A 19,392-nucleotide genomic window follows, 5' to 3' on the forward strand; every position below is an offset into this window, starting at 1 on the left:
CAGAGCCATTGCCAGCGCTGTGTGTGTGTGTGTGTGTGTGTGTGTGTGTGTGTGTGTGTGTGTGTGTGTGTGTGTGTGTGTGTGTGTGTGTGTGTGTGTGTGTGTGTGTGTGTGTGTGTGTGTGTGTGTGTGTGTGTGTGTGTGTGTGTGTGTGTGTGTGTGTGGCATTGTCCGTAGTTCTGAAATGGAGCGGATGAGATCAATACACAGAGTCCTTAGTCACTTCCTCCTTCAACATTGGCCTGGATGTCAGACATAAAAAATGGTCTGTATACCGAGAATATTTCACCCTCGATGCAGAGGTAATGTGTCGGAAAAGGTCAAATTGCCTGCGTTGTGGTCATCACCCACCCCTTTCTATAAATCCACTCCTGAGAGCAGTCAGCAAACATAGCTTTTGCAAATAGCATTTAAAAAAGGTGACACTGTTAACTCGACCCTACCTTTCTTTGCTGAAAACCTGCTCCTCTGTCAAGATTCTTATTATCACGCAGAAGGTCAGGCTGCATACTGCCTGCCAAGTACGTAGTCCCAAACGTCCATATACATCTGTGTCAAAGGATATATAGGAGCAATGATAGTAATCAATAGTCGGTATTGTTGTCCTTTAAGGCCCTGTCACACTGTCCCGAAATTGACACCCGATGGACACACGATAAAGGAAATGTTCAAATTCGGCTGTGATCGTAGCAACATCGGGCCATTCGTGAGGGCATCTTAAGCCTTCGTATGACCGCCGGTGGAGTTTCTCAGGCTCCGGCAGCAACTTAGTGAGCGGCAACTTCGTAAGGCACTCGTGAGGACATCTTGTCAAATCGTGTCATCTTCGTGTTATCATCGGTGCCATCGGGCATTCGCCCTCACTCTGATCGGGGCGAATGCCCGATGGCACCGATGATAACACGATGCCCTCACGATGGCCTTACGGAGGGCACAATTGACACACGAATTCAACACGAAAATGAACCTTCGCAAGGTCCTTCGGCAATTTTTTGGCATGCCAAAGATTTTGCCACCGCTCACGAAGTTGCTGCCGGAGCCTGAGAAACTCCACCGGCGGTCATACGAAGGCTTAAGATGCCCTCACGAATGGCCCGATGTTGCTACGATCACAGCCGAATTTGAACATTTCCTTTATCGTGTGTCCATCGGGTTGTTTTATTGCACAACAAAATCATGTAAATATATTATGTAAATAACCCAATTTGTGTTCTGTGAAACTAAAAAGGATATAATATATTATTTTGAAGGACAGTTGACAGGAAGTTGTTATTGTTATGGAAACAACATTACGGAGAAAACGTAATATTTTCTACATATAACGACGGATAAAGTAAAGAACAAAGTCTGAAGATATCAGTACAGTATCATAGTACTGTAACACAATTGTTTTTGGTACTTTCATTGCAGTTGTATGTCTTAAATGTAATGTAAATGTTGCCTTCGTGTGTGGTTCGGGGCCATCTTCGTGCGAAATTCACAATTCCATATTCGTGTGTCTATCGGGTGTCAATTTCGGGACAGTGTGACAGGGCCTTTAATGAGTATAAGCATTGTTGGAAATGAAAATCGAAAGAGTCTTTTTTGCCATTAGGGTTAGGGTTAAAAAACATAACATCGGAAAATGTTGAATATTGGTGGGTGTAATGCTTAATGGGGTGATACATAATCACAGTAAGCATCAACTTCGATACCAATAGGAACACTTCTGAGGTTCCAGTTCCAGCAGATATACGGGCAAAGACTTCCTCCTTTATTGTTTATTGACGATTCCCCACTTGAGATATGAAACATAGTTGGGGTTAGGAAATGACATCTATGACCAACTTGTGCAAGTAAACAGTGTACAACAAAAACAAAAAGCCAGTTATTCATTGCACAATAACCTTCACGTGCCAAGGTCTCATATCTGCCAATGCATTGCAGCTCTACTGCTCTCCACATGGACAATCAACCTGGATTCAAACAAAGCCGGCTAAAATATGATTGCTGAATACTCATATTAAAAATATATATAAAATATAATTTGTCTAATACCAAAATCTTGTTCCTTTGCCTTTACTATAGTGCATACTGTTGCAGTTAGGGTTAGGGCTACAGTAGGTTCAAAAAAGCATTAAATGAAGGATAACCAGAAGGGGGAAAGCACTTCTGACCACTATTTTAACATGTCTTCTGAAGTATAAATATCAAGTTAAAATAAAATAAAAGACTCAAGGTGAGAATACTTATAAAAATAAAACATCTATCCATCCATCCATCCATCTTCTCCCACTTATCCGTGGTCGGGTCGCGGGGGTAGCAGTTCCAGCAGAGAGCCCCAAACTTTCCTTTCCCTGGCCACATCAACCAGCTCTGACTGGGGGATCCCAAGGCGCTCCCAGGCCAGCGAAGAGATATAATCCCTCCACCTGGTCCTAGGTCTACCCCTTGGTCTCTTCCCAGCTGGACGTGCCTGGAACACCTCCCTAGGGAGGCGCCCAGGTGGCATCCTTACTAGGTGCCCGAACCACCTCAACTGGCTCCTTTCAATGCGAAGGAGGAGCGGTTCAACTCCGAGTCCCTCCCTGATGACCGGACTTCTCACCTTATCCCTAAGGCCAGCCACCCTGCGGAGAAAACCCATCTCGACCGCTTGTATCCACGATCTCGTTCTTTCGGTCATGACCATAGGTGAAATAAAATAAAATAAAACAGGAAACACAAAAACCAACATCATGACAACAAGCCCCCTTTATTTACAGTCATAATGTAAAAATGGAATCTAATCTTATTTCGTACAAAACACAGAATGTGCCTCAACCTTTGCAATGTTTTCACAGTATTTTTTAGGTATGGAGGAGAGAGTAAAAAAAACAAAACCTCTGTGCTGGTTAATACCAGCACAGAGGCTGTAGACAGAGAGAGGTGTAAAGAGACACTTGATCCAGCTGTAATGGGATTCAACTCAGCAGCCTTACTACACATCTCCTAAAACCCCTACTGGATGATCCACAAAGGCGCAGCTCTGGGATATTATCCACTGGCACAGTACCCTTTTTTCTAGGGAATCCATGCAATTTAACTCTTCTTTCTCGGGTGGTGTCAGAGGAGCACGGGTGAGATATTAGGACACTTAACCAAGGAGTTTCTGCAGCATAAGCAGCAGCAGCACAGATTCACAGAGGATCATTGCAAGACTTGTGCACTTAAATATTGAACAGAAGGGGGAAAATGAATCTATTCACTTTCATGCATTATTTAAAGGAAGTAAAAACAGAATTCGCTGTGTTACTTTTGCTATCCTCTGAAGTGAGCGAATGGAGACTTTGGAATTATGAGGCTCCATTAGCAGTCAGAGCAGTACGGGGAGCTTTGAGTTTCCACATCCTGCCCAGGAAACTGACGGGCAGCGCACATCTTTTATTATAACTTTCCACAGTGATGCTCTAAAGGCCCTCTTAGGTTCCATTAAGAACAATATTATGATGACTCATGTGTTTTGATTTATTCTCCATCATTGGAAGAAAAACATGTACGTTTCTAACTGACACCTGGAACACCTTAGGTAGGGCTCGATGTGCTTGCTTTTATTGCTAACTGCATTAGACTTTGACCAGGAGCGCATATTCCCCCCGTGGTGTATAAAAACAGAACAGAGCAGGTGGAGCTAGGAGGAAAGTGGTTGAATAAAGCATTAAGACTCGCATGGCAGCACAGAGCAGCAGCCTGATGGAGAGCTAATAACCGCCCGACACTGGGATGATGATTGGTCTGCTTGTGAATGTGCACTCTTCAGCTTCAGTGGGGTTCACTTTTCTGACTGACTGCTCAAGTTCTTGGCTTTTCTTACAAGATGTGTTTCCTATATACTGATCAGCAGGCTAATAGCAATATAAAACACAGAAAAAAAACGCTATTATAATTTATACCTGTACGACTCCAACTCCACTCAATGTTGAGTGGTTCAAAAGCTCCTATATCCACTGTCTATTATAATAATAATAATAATAATAATAATAATAAAGCTTTATTTCTGGGGGTAAAACAAAAACAAGACATTAATTTAAGTTGGATGTTAAAATATATTAGCAAACTTGCAGCAAGTCTACATGAGACAAATGATTCCAAGGAGAATAAATACAATAAAACAATCCCAAATTAAACCAGAGATAAACCACTCAGTAAAAGTTAAACAGTTATAAGACATTATTAATAAATACAATTGCATTTAAAAAATAAAGAGCTTTAGAAACATATACGTATTGCTACATCAAATAATTAAATATTATGTTGTGGGAAATACAATAAAATAACAAACATACAGAAATAAGACCCAATTAATAAATATAATAAAATAAAATAAACTATAAAAAAATAACAAATAAACAAAACAAAATAAGACAGACCAGTAGTAGATACCTGGACACGGTGGATGCTGCTATATAAAATCTACATTAAAAACAAGTATGTTTTCAGCTGTTTTAAAGGTCAGCGGCAATTGTTAGAGCTTTTACATAATGCTACAAGATATTATTAGATCTGAGGCGTAGCCAACAACCAGTTTTCTGCTTTCTCCTCCGCTCCCTAAACCTGATGTCTTTGGGAATCCAAGCAGTTGCATGTTTTCTTTATATCATCTTGATCTGGCAGAGGATGTATTGGTAGATGGGTACAAAGCAAAGTGCACAAAGCCATGTGATGCTCAAAGAGAACTACTTTGCAGGACCAGTCAGCTGGCCATGTCTGAAGGCTAAAGCTGCTCTGAACGGCCACACACTCACAGATATACACTGCTGCACGGAAAGTGGCAGATGTTGTTGTGTGAAGAATGAAAAAAAACCTTGAGAAAGCAGATAAAATCCTGTCTGCCACCATAGCTATGCACACCTTTCTAATCAGTCGACTATCCATGTTTGCCAAATTGCCGTTTTTAACAAGTTACAAAATGTGTTGTTGGATGTGACCAACCAATCGAGCAGCACCTCTGTTGGAACAGTGCATTTCCCGTAGTTAAAATGTCATTATCCTGCCCAATCTGAGGAAAATGACCAGTCTTACAGTCAGCATGTATTTCCTTTCCAACTATGTGGTTTAAGTAGACTAGTTGGTCTATTATCAGGGGAAATGATGGCTGGAGCCTGGATGTTTCTATGACAACTTGTGCTTGCAAGATACAAAGGAAAGGTGATTCATATCTTGCAGATAGAAGGTAACTCCTGTTATTACTTATCTTTAGAACCAAATGTTTTCCAATAAGACATCCAGTAGTCATGCTCTGTCGTTATAGTCTCCTTTCAGGCAGTTATTCTTGTTTTGGGATGCTCTCAAAACTAGCGTAGCTCCTTGGCCATTGTGCGTTTTTAAGTGTGTTGTGACCAGTGACGTGTGGTGAGGTTCATGGCTGGTGAGGCACTGACTCTTTCAGAGTCAGATTTACAAATATTATATTTTGACCTTAATCGAAATATTCGGTTATTTTCAAAAGCTTTTTTAGTCTGATGCTTCGATTCATTTTAAACAGACAGTTCAACAAAAGGATACCCAAAATCTAAATATTGGATTGTTCTTTCTTAGTAAGATCCCATGTTCATTACAATGGTGGTCTTACCTTGACTTGAAGATGAAGTCCATGCTATCCTTCTGGACAACAATCTCCATTACATTTTTGTAAAAGTCCTCCTTATCTTCCTCTAGTTTTAAAAGTCTAGTTTGTTGTTTGCGTCTACCTCTGCGTAGAATAACAGTAGCAACAAGAACCTGTGGGCTCACTTGCGCCCCCTTCAGTGCGGCAGAGGTTATGGCTGCCTCTCCTGGTGCTTTTTTCATTGCCGTTGTATGATGAGACCAGCGAGCCTAAATATCATATATAAAATATAAGTTATTTAGAGACTATGGATGGCGAGGATAAATGTAATAAAGGGATCTACAAACATGACATTGGTGACATACAGTGAGATGGTGCAGGCATGCGCTTAGGGCCCGCTTTCCAGCCAGTTTCTGTGGGGTGACGCATTCTGAGGTGAGGCAGATCTCATCTGTGCCTCACCTCACCCCACAGTAACTGGCTTGAGCGCGCTCACAAAATAAGTTTTTTTTTGTTCAGCTTAATAACAGCTGCTTACTGCATATGTGTAACACAAGCTGTAAGGTAGTCATTAGCTACTTGTTTTAAAGGTCCCATGTCATGGCCATTTCTACTGATCATAATTCCATTGTTGAGGTCTACTAAAATATATTTATATTGTGCAATTTTCCAAAATCACATTCTCATACAGCATCTCTGTAAAGCAGTGACTTTTATACCCGGAATATCAAAACAGCGGTCCGGTGTGCAAAACGCATCAATGACAGCGACCCTCTACCACACAAAACAACACCATTTATATAAACACCTATCATGACAGAGCACCCACAGCCAAGTAACAATTACAAATGAATTAGGTCGGCACGGCGGCCCATATTGCAAATGACTTAGGCCTACCTTTGATGATCAAATCACTTAAAGAGCAACTTGCAGGTTAGACACACCAGTGAATAAATGTGTAGGAAAATGATGAATACACTAGATTTTCCCAAAGATATACAGAAATATAAACTGCAGTGACATCTGGCGGCGTTTTAGTGAGACATTTTTACACTCCGCACGTGACCTCCCGCGTGTGACGTAACATGGGGGAGAGCTGCCGGTCTAACGTATGAATAAACATGGATCACAATGCTAGTTTTGACACAGAAGAGGTTGAAAATATATATTCGAATGCATATGATTATAATTATGAGCCTGCTAGGCGTCCAAGAGACCAGGAGCAGCCAAGGATTAGAAGAAATAATGGCCATCGGTGAGAAATGGAGCTTTGGTGTGAGGAGAACCAGTGGAGAACAGAGCAGCTGTAGTGACCGGCGTTAGCTACAGTTAATGTTAGCTAACGTCAGTCACATCACAACATTGGAAAGTTAGCTATCATATATCAGGCTATAACTAAAGTAGTATTGATAATATAGTAACGTTACTGGCAGGACTGTTGATACTGATCCAAAACAGAAACTAGCGCAAGTATCAGCCGTATCATGCGTTACTTAATGCAACTCCACACTACGGTGCTGTGTACCGGAGGGGAGACGCGAGATACGGCTGATACTTGACGATCTGGCGGAGAAAGGTTGTGGAGTCTCCGTTGATATGCCGTTATAAATGGCTTGATGGAAAGCATGTGTGTAGTCGGGGAGGGTGCACAGCTGATTGCAGCAGGTGAGTGGAGGTTGAGCCGGGAGCCAGGAGTGACAGCCACCACGCCCACAAAAACAACACAGACAGGGGGAAACAAACACAAAGGAGACGGCTGGAGCAGTACAGCCACCACAGCGTTACCCAGGGGCGGACTGGCCATCTGTAGAATCTGGAGAACCACAGAACGGCCGGTCGTCCTTTAAAAAAATATATGGTTTAACGTCATCATTTAAGTTGCGCTAATGCAGTTGTGTGGTTCTTATCTGTCAAATAATCACACGAAGAAGAAAAAAGACCGGCCACATGAAGAGAAGGGATTAGACGCCGCGGCAGACAGGGAGAATGAAAAAACATGGATACAAATCAAAGAAAACGAAAAGAAAAAGGTGAGGCCGAGAAGGCAAGAGAAAAAAAGGTGAAGTCACTCGCAGTGACCTTTTTGGCAGCAGCTTAGAACAAGTGCAAGATGATGAGGAGAATGATGAGGGTGCGAGTTGAGACATATAGCCAGCCTCCTCACAATCCAATCAAATCGCATCAACTTCAGTTCGTACTGTAACTGTCATCACCACCCTTAAAAAGTAGCAAGCAACTGAAGCAAGTGCAATTATGGAGGGTGGAGATTTGGGGTATTTCATCAAAAATAATTTTACTAAACTTCCGCTACAGCAGCAACTAAAAATGAAATCTGATGACAGGCCAATGCCCAAACTGGAGCTGTGTACAGAGAGGAAAAAAGGAGCGAATCAGACGTAACACTTTAAATAATAAACAGCGGATTTCTAACATTCTAACATAATTTTGACATTTCATGTGGGTCAGTTTCCAGGGCTGAATTTTAGTCCCAGTCCGCCCCTGGCGTTACCTAATGCAACTCCACACTACGTCTTACGGTGCCGTGTACCGGAGGGGAGAGAGAGAGAGCAGCAAAGGGGGGAGAGAGAGAGCAGTGAAGGGGGGGAGAGAGATGTAATACGGTTTCCTGATAAACGTTTTGTTTGATAGGCCTCAGCTGTGGAGAGTATGTGCTGCAGGGAGGAGGATGCACCTCGCACCCAGGAACGTAAGCTTGCTCCGGTCCTGTTCCTGTTAGGGAAACTGTGGACTCGATGTCCTGACAGGCTGGAGTTTGTGCAACCTGCACAAATACCAGCTCACCATGATTACAAATGGTGAAATGCAATGTGAAAGTATCGAAACAATACCAGCTCACTAAATCACAACCGCTCAAAACTACAAACTACTTCCGCGGATTGGGCAAAAGGAAGGAGTCAGAGAAAGTTGCTCCCCCATGGGACGTAATATGATGCGTTTGACGTATAACGTTACAAAAAAGCAGTTTTTAGTAGCAGAGCTCAAAACGGCTCCTTTCCCTCTGAATTCCTGCCCTTATGTCTTGTAAAACATCAAATCCTGCATTAACTTTTTAAATTGTAATTATCAGGCAAGGTTAAACATAAATGTAGTAAAAAGAAAAACCTGCAAGTTGCTCTTGAAACACAAAGTCCATCCTCCTGTCCTTTTGGATGAAGCACTTGATCGCGGGTCATGCAGCTGATCAATCAATCAATCAATGTTTATTTATATAGCCCAATATCACAAATGTTACATTTGTCTCAGTGGACTTTACAGTTTGTACAAAATATCAGTATGACAATACGACACCCTCTGTCCTTAGACCCTCACATCGTACAAGGAAAAACTTCCGAAGAAAACCCACAGTTTAAAGGGAAAAATGGGAGAAACCTCAGGGAGAGCAACAGAGGAGGGATCCCTCTCCCAGGACGGACAGACGTGCAATAGATGCCGTGTGTAAATTGAAAAGATAATACATTTGCAACATAGGTAATCCAAATGTTTGGAAATGCATGTGTGTATAATAGGAAGATGAATCCACGAGGATATCCATCCAGGACCTATGATCCAGGACCACAGCCACGACTCAAGATCCAGGACAGAGGAGCGCGGGATCATCCATGACTCCGGATCCCGGCGTATACAGACACCAAAAAGAAAGACATTTGGGGAAGCTGGGTTAATCGGAACATGAGAGTACACAAGTATAGACAGAGAGAAGGAAGAAGTAAGATGTCCCCCGACAAACTAAGCCTATATCAGCAAAACTAGGGGCTGAATCTAATCTGCCCTAACTATAAGCTTTATCAAAAAGGAAGGTCTTAAGCGCACTCTTAAAAACGGATAGGGTGTCTGCCGCCCAAACACAAACTGGAAGCTGATTCCACAAATGTGGAGCTTGATAAGAAAAGGCTCTGGCTCCCATTGTACTTTTAGAGACTCTAGGAACAACCAACAACCCTGCATTCTTGGAACGCAATGCCCTAGTAGGACAGTAGGGTATAATGAGTTCTTTAAGGTAAGATGGCGCCTGCCCATTAAGGGCTTTGTAGGCGAGAAGAAGAATTTTAAATTCTATCCTGTGTTCTATAGGGAGCCAGTGTAAGGCAGCCAGAACAGGAGTAATGTGGTCCCTTTTCCTAACTCTGGTTAGTACACGAGCTGCAGCATTTTGAATCAGCTGAAGCGACTTGACTGACTTCTTGGTACACCCTGATAATAAAGAGTTACAATAATCCAGCCTTGAAGTAACAAATGCATGGACTAGTTTCTCTGCATCGTTTTGAGGCAAGATATGCCTGATTTTTGCAAAGTTACGTAGATGGAAGTAGGTGGTCCTTGAAATTGATTTTATGTGGGCGTTAAAGGATAAATCCTGATCAAATATAACACCAAGATTCCTTACAGTCTCACTGGAGGCCAAATTAATGCCCTCCATAGTTAATATATCCTTAGATAATTTGTTTCGTAGATTCTTCGGGCCAAGTAGAATAACTTCAGTTTTGGTCGTGTTTAACATCAAAAAGTTTAAGGTCATCCACGTTTTTAAGTCCTTAAGGCAGTCTTGAATTTTATTTAGATGATTAATTTCATCAGGCTTGATTGATAAATATAGTTGAGTATCATCCGCATAACAATGAAAATGTACAGAATAATTCCTTATAATATTGCCTAACGGAAGCATATATAATGTGAACAAAATAGGTCCGAGCACTGAGCCCTGTGGCACTCCATGGCTAACTTTGGTTTGCGTGGAAGATTCATCATTGACACGTACAAACTGAGAGCGTTCAGATAGATAGGACCTAAACCAGTCTAAAGCAGTTCCCTGTATGCCAACTAAGTGCTCTAGTCTTTGCAATAGGATATCATGGTCGATAGTATCAAATGCAGCACTGAGATCGAGCAAAACAAGAATAGAGACACGTCCCTTGTCAGAGGCTATTAGAATGTCATTTGTGACTTTAACCAGAGCTGTCTCTGTGCTATGATGTGTTCTAAAGCCAGACTGAAAATCTTCAAATAAATCATTGTTTTTTAAGTAATCACACAACTGTTTTGCGACCGCTTTCTCAAGAATTTTTGAGAGGAACGGAAGATTGGAAATAGGTCTATAATTGGCTAAAACCTCTGGATCGAGGTTGTGCTTTTTAAGAAGCAGTTTTATCACTGCTACTTTGAATGATTGTGGAACATAGCCTGATAATAAAGACATATTCATAATATTTAATAAATAAGTGCTAATTAATGGAAAAACTTCCTTCAACAGCTTAGTTGGAATTGGGTCTAACATACACGTTGATGGTTTAGAAGAGAGAATCATTGAATTTAATTGTTCAAGGTTTATGGCTGAAAAGCATTCTAGTTTACTATCTAGTGTAATATTAGAATTTACGTTTCCGGGAGCTGTTGATAACACTATACTGGTCAAAGGCAAGAGGTCATTAATTTTGTTTCTAAGAGTAACAATTTTATCATTAAAAAAGCACATAAAATCATTACTACTGAGTGCTATGGGAATAGAAGGCTCAATCGAGCTGTGGCTTTCTGTCAGCCTGGCTACAGTGCTGAAAATAAATCTTGCATTATTCTTATTCTCATCTATTAATGAAGAGTAGTAGGCTGCTCTCGCTTTACGCAGTGCTTTCTTATATTCATTGAGAGTAATATGCCAAATTAAACGAGATTCTTCAAGTTTAGTGGAACGCCATATCCTTTCAAGTTGTCTCGACTTTTGCTTTATTTTGCGGGTTTCGGCATTATGCCATGGAGCTAATCTATGTTGTTTTATTTTCTTCTTTTTCAAAGGAGCAACAGAGTCTAATTTTATTCGCAGCGCATCTGTAGCACTATCAACAACATGATCAATTTGGGGTGGTGTACATTTTGTATAAGTTTCCTCCCTTACATGCAGACATGCTATCGAGTTAAGTATTGGTGGAATCTCTTCCTTAAATTTGGCTATAGCACTAACAGATAGGTTTCTGCTGCAGGAGCTTTTGACTAATGCTTTGTAGTCTCGTAACAGTACTTCAAAAGTTACTAAGAAATGGTCGGATAAAGCAGGATTATGCGGTTCGACTAATAGTTGCTCAATTTCAATACCATAAGTCAGAACAAGGTCGAGAGTGTGATTATAGCAGTGGGTTGGTTTATTTACACTCTGACAAAAACCAACAGAATCTAATATAGAGTTAAATGCAACAGTAAGGCTATTTTTATCATCGTCAACATGAATATTAAAGTCACCTACGATAATTACTTTATCTGTTTTAAGAACCAAAGTTGATAAAAATTCAGAGAATTCAGATAAGAATTCTGAATAAGGACCTGGTGCACGGTACACTGTAACAAATAAGATTGGCTGCAAAGTTTTCCAGGTCGGATGCGTAAGACTAAAAACGAGACTTTCAAAGGAGGTATAATTTAATTTTGGTTTAGTATTGATAAGTAAACTTGAGTCAAAGATTGCTGCAACTCCACCTCCTCGGCCCGTGCCTCGGGCAATATGAGTATTGATATGGCTGGGTGGAGTGGCCTCATTTATGCTGACATATTCTTCATGTCTCAACCAAGTTTCAGTGAGACAGCATATATCAATATTATAATCTGATATTAAATCATTTACCAATATTGCTTTAGATGCTAGAGATCTTATGTTTAAGAGACCACATTTAATATTCCTGTTTTGTTGCACTGTAGTAGTTGTTACATTTACTTTTATTAGGTTATTATGTATGACACCTCTATTAGGTTTTACCTTAACTTGTCCTTGGGCAGACACACACACCGCTAATATTGGGTATTTTATTGGGTTCGGGATTCCTATGGATGACTGCCTAGGAGAGAGCGCAGAGAAGCGTGTAAGACTGCGACTCCGCCTCCTGGTCTCAACTCCAGTTTGTCATGGATTAAGTCCACAAAGCCCTGAAATGTTTGCCGAAATGAGATTTGCACCTTCCAAAGTAGGATGAATGCCGTCTCTCTTAATCAGACCAGGTTTTCCCCAGAAGGCTGTCCAATTATTTACGAAGCCCACATTGTTTGCTGGGCACCACCAAGACAACCAGCGCTGAAATGATGACATGCGGCTATACATGTCATCATTGATCAGATTGGGGAGGGGACCAGAGAAGATTACGGTGTCCGACATTGTTTTAGCATAACTACACACCGACTCCACATTAAGTTTGGTGCATTCTGATTGGCGTATACGAACATCATTACCACCGACGTGAATAACAATCCTACTGTATTTACGTTTATTTTTAGCCAGCAGTTTAAGATGCGCCTCAACGTCGCCCGCTCTGGCCCCCGGAATGCATGTGACTGTGGAGGCTTCGGTCTCTAATTTCACGTGTCTCATAATAGAGCTACCAATAACCAGAGTTGGCTTCTCAGCGGGTGTTTCGCTGAGTGGGGAATATCTGTTAGATACGTGAACGGGTTGGTGGGGACCTGCGGGTTTCGCGTTATGCCCCTTCTGAACAGTCACCCAGTCTCCCTGCTGCTCGGGAGTTGCCGGGGGACGGCTAATAGGAGCTACCTTTTGCCGGTCCGCACCGGCTAACATGGGCTTTACTGTAGCTGAGTTACTTTCTAAGATGCGGAGCCGGGCTTCTATGGCTATGATTCCCGCCTCCAACCTAACAACTATACTACATTTAACACATGTACCGGTACCAGTAAAGGAGGCAGGGAAGTAACCAAACATGAGACAGTTAGAGCAGGAAATAGCACCCGAGGGTGGGGAAAGAGCCATGGCTAGCTATCAAGCTAAAGTAGCTACCGTTAGCAAACCCGAAAAGAGTGTAGGCAACTGTGGAGTTACAGTCGCTAAGAGAAGGAGAGTTGTGAGTGCTTAAGTTATAGTAACGTGTGATTACAACGTCAGGCAGTTGCCGTGATCAAGAGTTTTAAAACGATCGATTAAGTTAAGATAATAAGCTATCAGCAACAGAACAGGCACACGGGATACCCGGAGATGACAACAACCGGAAGTTACAACATGCTTACCGCAATAGTGGTCCGTGTAGAAACTTTCTGCTGACACTAGCACTGATCCTTTGTCACTCCAGTTTATCATTGTAACTCAATCTTGAAAATGACTCGGTTAATAATTTCGCAACAATGTCATCACTATCACTAGAGTGAGCCATCATGAACGAACTTATGCTAATCATAAATCTATCGATTAGATTTATGATTAGAAAATTATAAAAGAAGGGTATTCAGCCGGATATTATCCGAACAAAACGTGCATTTACAGGTTCGTTTTCCACAGACCTTATTTCCAGCTATTTTCCAAAATCCTATGGAGAAATCCCACTGCTTTTTTGTTGAGGGAACCCGAGCGCAGCTTACTTCCGGGTTTTAGGTCGCGTCACTGCACCACTTCACAGCGGGCGGAACTTGTCATAAAGTCCGCGAAAATAAAGCCCACCCATTTAGATGGAAGATATGATTGGTCAATTGTACTGACAATACTCTCTCGTTCAGTTACTATAGAGAACCGCAGTGACGCTTCCTAAAACCCGGAAGTAAGTTAGCATTTTTACCACGTCCGGTTCCTTCGATAAAAAGCAATGCAATTTCTCCATAGGATTTTGGAAAATAGCTCCAAATAAGGTCTGTGTTTGACACAAATTGAAGAGACAGATCACGTTTTGTTCTACGACATTAAATCCATCAGCAGTGACCCCGCTGGTGATTTTTGAAGAGTTTACGTGTCTGAAAAACGATGGTTGTTACCAAGTGGCTGAATAGGACTACAGAAGTTGTCCAGGCCATTTTACGTCATTACACCGAACACGTAAAACACTCCCGCTAAGTTTGTTTGCCCTGTTCTGCTTGAAAGCAAGTACCTGCCTCGTGCAAACTGTTCAAACAAACACTTCAACTTGTACCATTTACAATCTGTATGTTTGAATATGGATCTTAAGTTGGCATGACGTTGAAGCAGCGACCCTGCTGTAGTTCCTTTATAGCATAACGTTAGCATTTTGCTTCTTGCGACTAGATTTATGCTTCGAAAATGATAAAAGTAGGATAGACATGTGGATATTATCCGGCTGAACAAAATGTGATCCGTCTCTTAAATGTGTGTCAACCACCATGGCCGTATCCACCATTGAGGTCACCGAGGTCCGGACCTCGGTCATTTTTTCCGAGCTGTGTATACAAAACTTGTGATATAATTGCAGTAAAAGGGATTATTTGTAGTACTTCCATTTACTGACCATGGGCGCGCTGCATAACTACATAGCCTCGATTAAAGCAAACAGAAGAAGATGACATATCAACAAACCACCGCAGCCCGGACTTGAACCGGAGCAGAGGAGGAGTGATGAGGTATCTAGAGATCTGAGTCCAGCGGGCTGCTTGTGTTTCTGTTCTTCAGGACATCATATGACCAGCAGATCCTGTGTGAACGCTCTACGTTAGTCAGTGGATGTCCGACAACATGCACACACTAACTTATATTGCAGCTATAGGCTATACTTTGGTTTAAATTGCGTGAATAAACTAGCTAGAGAGCTAAAGTTAATTACGTTCATCCAATGTCAGAAGGATTACCTTTTAACAAACGTTATAATGCTTTTCTTTCATTTAAATGTAAGTAAAACATTGAAGATATAACATTGTATTGTTTTCTTTTTACACTGACTCAGATATAATGAAAAGACTACGTCAGTCGAAGCTCAGCTTTGGTAAGGAAGAGACAGGACAGGCAGAGAGAGAGAGAGAGAGAGAGAGAGAGAAAGTGATGGAAGTCAGGGAGGAACTGGAGTCACACAAAATAATGTCGGCTTAATAAGCCCATCTATTTATCTATCCATCTATAACGTTGTCTTCATTTACAATATAGACAATAGGCATAATTTTAAAACAACATATATCTTTGTTATGTCATAATAACATACAATTGTATAAAACACAATTTGCTTACATCTTTGTTCTCTTTTGAGAATCAAACAAAACTGATTTAAAGTAAAAAAAAATAATGCAAACAAACAAGTGAAATTAACTAAATTGCTGAATTGCTTTTAATTCACTGGCAGGAGCGACTAGTGAGGAGGAGCAAAAAGTGAACAACGAGGGAGAGATTGAACAAAGAGAAAGAGTAGAGGACAGAGAGAGTAATGAACAGGAAGAAGACAGAGAGACTAAAGAAGATGGAAGAGAGGGGGAAGGTTATGGAAAGGAGAGAGACATGGAAAATGAATGTTGACAATGTTGTGTGATCATTTTAGCCTCTTCTGCATGTCCAGATCATTAATAGTAACAATCAACTGATTGTTATGCATTACACTTTAAAAAAGAATTGATGCTGCAGCCCACTGACATGGTTTGAAATCAATATATTATCCAATGTGTGACCCCCCACAGGACTTAAAAAGCACCTAACTAGATCATGAAAATCCCAAAAATCTCGGGGGGTATACCCCCAACCTCCCTTAGCATGTTTGGACCTCGGTATTTATCCTGGATACGGCCCTGTCAACCACAGACCTTATTTCAAGCTATTTTCCAAAATCCTATGGAGAAATTGCATTGCGTTTTTGATGAAGGAACTGGAAGGAGTTTACATCCGGGTTTTAGGATGCGTCACTGCGGTTCTCTATAGCTGGCCCTCTGTGAATGTACAGAGGGACCAACAAGCTCTCCCGTCTTCATAACTCGCAGAGACGCTAAAGGAGCTTCTTTAATTTAACCCTTCACATTCCAACAGAAACTGAACAGGCAGATTCGAAGGATTTATTTCTTTGGACATTTTATTTTAAATACAATTAATTCAAGTTATTTTGGTAAAACTAATGAAAAATATAACTACAAAAATATATATTTTTTAAATATTTAAAAACTAATGTTTTCAAATATTATTTTTTAGAATATCTTAGGCCTTAGATAGAGGGCCCTGGCGGCTCGCCACTGCTGTATAGTATGTGTATTCACTCTCTGTCCTAAACGGCTTGTTGGAGCTCCTGCCCCCTCCCCTCCCTATGAGCCCAGTGGCCGTCTGCGAGACAGCGAAACCCAGCCCGAACACACACACACACCGACTCACAGCCTTGCCGCGTCCCACCGTCTCAGGGAGGAGAAATCGGTGGAGCTGCAGGGCGCCGTAAGGGGGTGAAAAGTTAGGATGATTCTAAGGGCCCGTGACTGACAGGGGCCCCAAAACATTTTAGAACATTAAGAAAAACTGTTTAAGTAACCTTTCATCAATCATCAATAATTAACATTAATATAACGTCATATTGATGATGTAACCACTAAACTTATGATTCATTTAACTTATTTTCTTCCAAAAATTAATTATCCAAAGCATCGAACACACCCCTCTATTTACATGTAATGGTTTGGTCCTGCCTCCAAACGCTGTGCAGCACCGGCCCTTTCTAGCAGAGAGACTAGTGAGAGCATGTGAGGAGGGATGCTAGTACTTACGTAACGATGTCTCAACGACTAACAAAGTCAGGCTTTCAAGAAAGAAAAGAAAGGAGAGAAAGACAAGAGAGAGCGACTAAAGGGCGACAGTATGTCACCCAGTTTTTCAAAAGAAAAGGTGGGTGTGGTCCATGAGTGGTGGAAATTAGTCTGTTAGCTAAGCGTAGTCCATTGTAAATAATAATTGTAATGTTTTGCTGACATTAAAGGTGGGGTAAGTAAGTTTGAGAAACCGGCTCGAGATACACTTTTTGTTATATTCCATGGAAAATAATGTTTTGCGAGATCTCGCAAAATCCCTTTGCGAGATCGCGCAATACTTTTCATGTAAAACTTCCTGGTCAGTTCGGCTGCTACGGCAACACAGAAACCACAACAATGGAGTGTTTCATCGATTTTACTTTGAGCTTGGCCTTAAATATAAAGATATAACATCAGTGCTTGGCAATAGGCACGGGTTTCACACATAGACTACTGTATATATAAAGGGTTTCACATAAGTGAAGACACCTCAAGAGAACACTCAGAGCGAGGCGACATGCACGTCCCTCTGAGCTGAGTTATTGACAGATTCTAATTTTGTGGATCAGTAACTCATGAACATAACGTTGTAAAAATACACCATGACTTTACATTCATAGCAAGGTAGGCAACGAGCTACAGAGTCGTTTTTATCAGAACAGTTCGATACGCGCCATCATCCGAGCTAAACATCAAGAATTGGTCACAATCTGCAGCTGGAGGAGGGAGAGGAGTGCTTAGGGACCGTCTTTTTTTTTTTTTTTAAATACCTTTTTTTCTTCTTCTCCATGTCCCCTAGGGGGCTCCGTACATTCGTGTGTGTTGGAGGAGGGGCTCTGTAAGGAAGTGGCAGATTTTTTCCGGTTGTGTATTTTCAAATTCTAGCGCACTCGAGCTGGTTTCTCCAAAATTACCTACCCCACCTTTAAGTACTGTTAATATCTTCACAGAAAATGCTGAGGTTTTTCATTTCACTCCTCTTTTAGCTGACATTTAATAAATGCTGGTACATTTTTAGCAGCTATTCATATATTCATATATCAGTATATCAGTTGTCCCTCCTCCTGGTGCCAGGACCAACAGATCCATCTTTAGGCTCCGCAGCCCTGTCCCCCCATAAGGCTTTGTAGTCTTGCCATGCTGTCCATTGAAAGCCAGTTGGCTAGAAAGCTGGACTTCAAGAACTTGATCAGTGACTTTGCCTGTAAGAAGGTTAGGCGCTGGGCCCTTGGTGAGTAAGGCTGAGCCAGGGCTCGTAATAACTGTTAAAGGGCAAGGCTATGGTAACGATATTGGATCACTACACAGAAGATGCATGATGAGAAAAATACTGAGAACAGGTATTAGGCTCGGATTTAGCACCACCATCAGGCCTTTTCATTTCCATTTCCGTTTACACTTTAATACCCGCTTATTTTGCAGTTGGTATGTATATTTAATTAAAAAACCTGCTGTTTGTTATTTTTTTCGTTATAGCATTTTATAAATGATAATATTGGTGTTAATGTTCACTTTATTTTAATTTAAGATGTCATGTATATTTAAGTTACATTTATTTTGATTTTTTAATGTTCCATTCAAATTTTTTATTAAAAAGGCATGTACACCATAAAAGATGACTATTGAGGTCTATTGTCAGGAATGTTAGTGTTATATAAAATAGTGAATTCTACTGCAGTAGAATGTTGCACGTCTGCACAGTGTTATATGTCAGTGTCAGTAAATATTGTGCAGTTAGTATTGGACTACAAGATATATTTAAGTTTAAGAGTTATTTAAAGCATAAATGAGTGGGTTGGGTTCTGGAGGTGTGGTTACAGCATTGAGCTTGGTTGGCGTGGCCTGGGCCTGGTGGTGGGGCCCAATGTGATATATTTTCATGGGGCCCAAAATCCCTGGCGGCGCCCCTGAACAAATATTGAGTGTGTGTGTGTGTGAGGAAGTTCGCCGATTCAATCCACTGATTTCAATCCACTGATTTAACCTAACGGCTCCACGGATTGGTCAATTTGGAAAAAAATCTCCAAGAGAAATCTCCAACGAGGCGTTCTGGGGCAGCATAGACAGGTATTTTCTATGTTAGAGTTGTACTCGCTACAGGGTGTACTTTGAGGGTTTTTGACTTTGCAGACCGTTTACATGCATAAAAACCTTCATAACCAACACGTTTTCACTCCCAACCCGTCACATGTTGACGGTCGGTCAGGGCCCCTCCCCGTCACTTTATTACGGACAGGGTACCCCTTGAGAGTCAGTTTTCAACGGGCAGGGCGTCCCATTGACTTGCATAGAGCTCCCTGAACGTTGGTAATAGAAGAGTTGGGATCGCGGCAAAATGCTCTCCGCAGATCCAT

This window comes from Gymnodraco acuticeps, unplaced genomic scaffold (genome assembly GCF_902827175.1).
Source record: "Gymnodraco acuticeps unplaced genomic scaffold, fGymAcu1.1, whole genome shotgun sequence".
NCBI lineage: Eukaryota > Metazoa > Chordata > Actinopteri > Perciformes > Bathydraconidae > Gymnodraco > Gymnodraco acuticeps.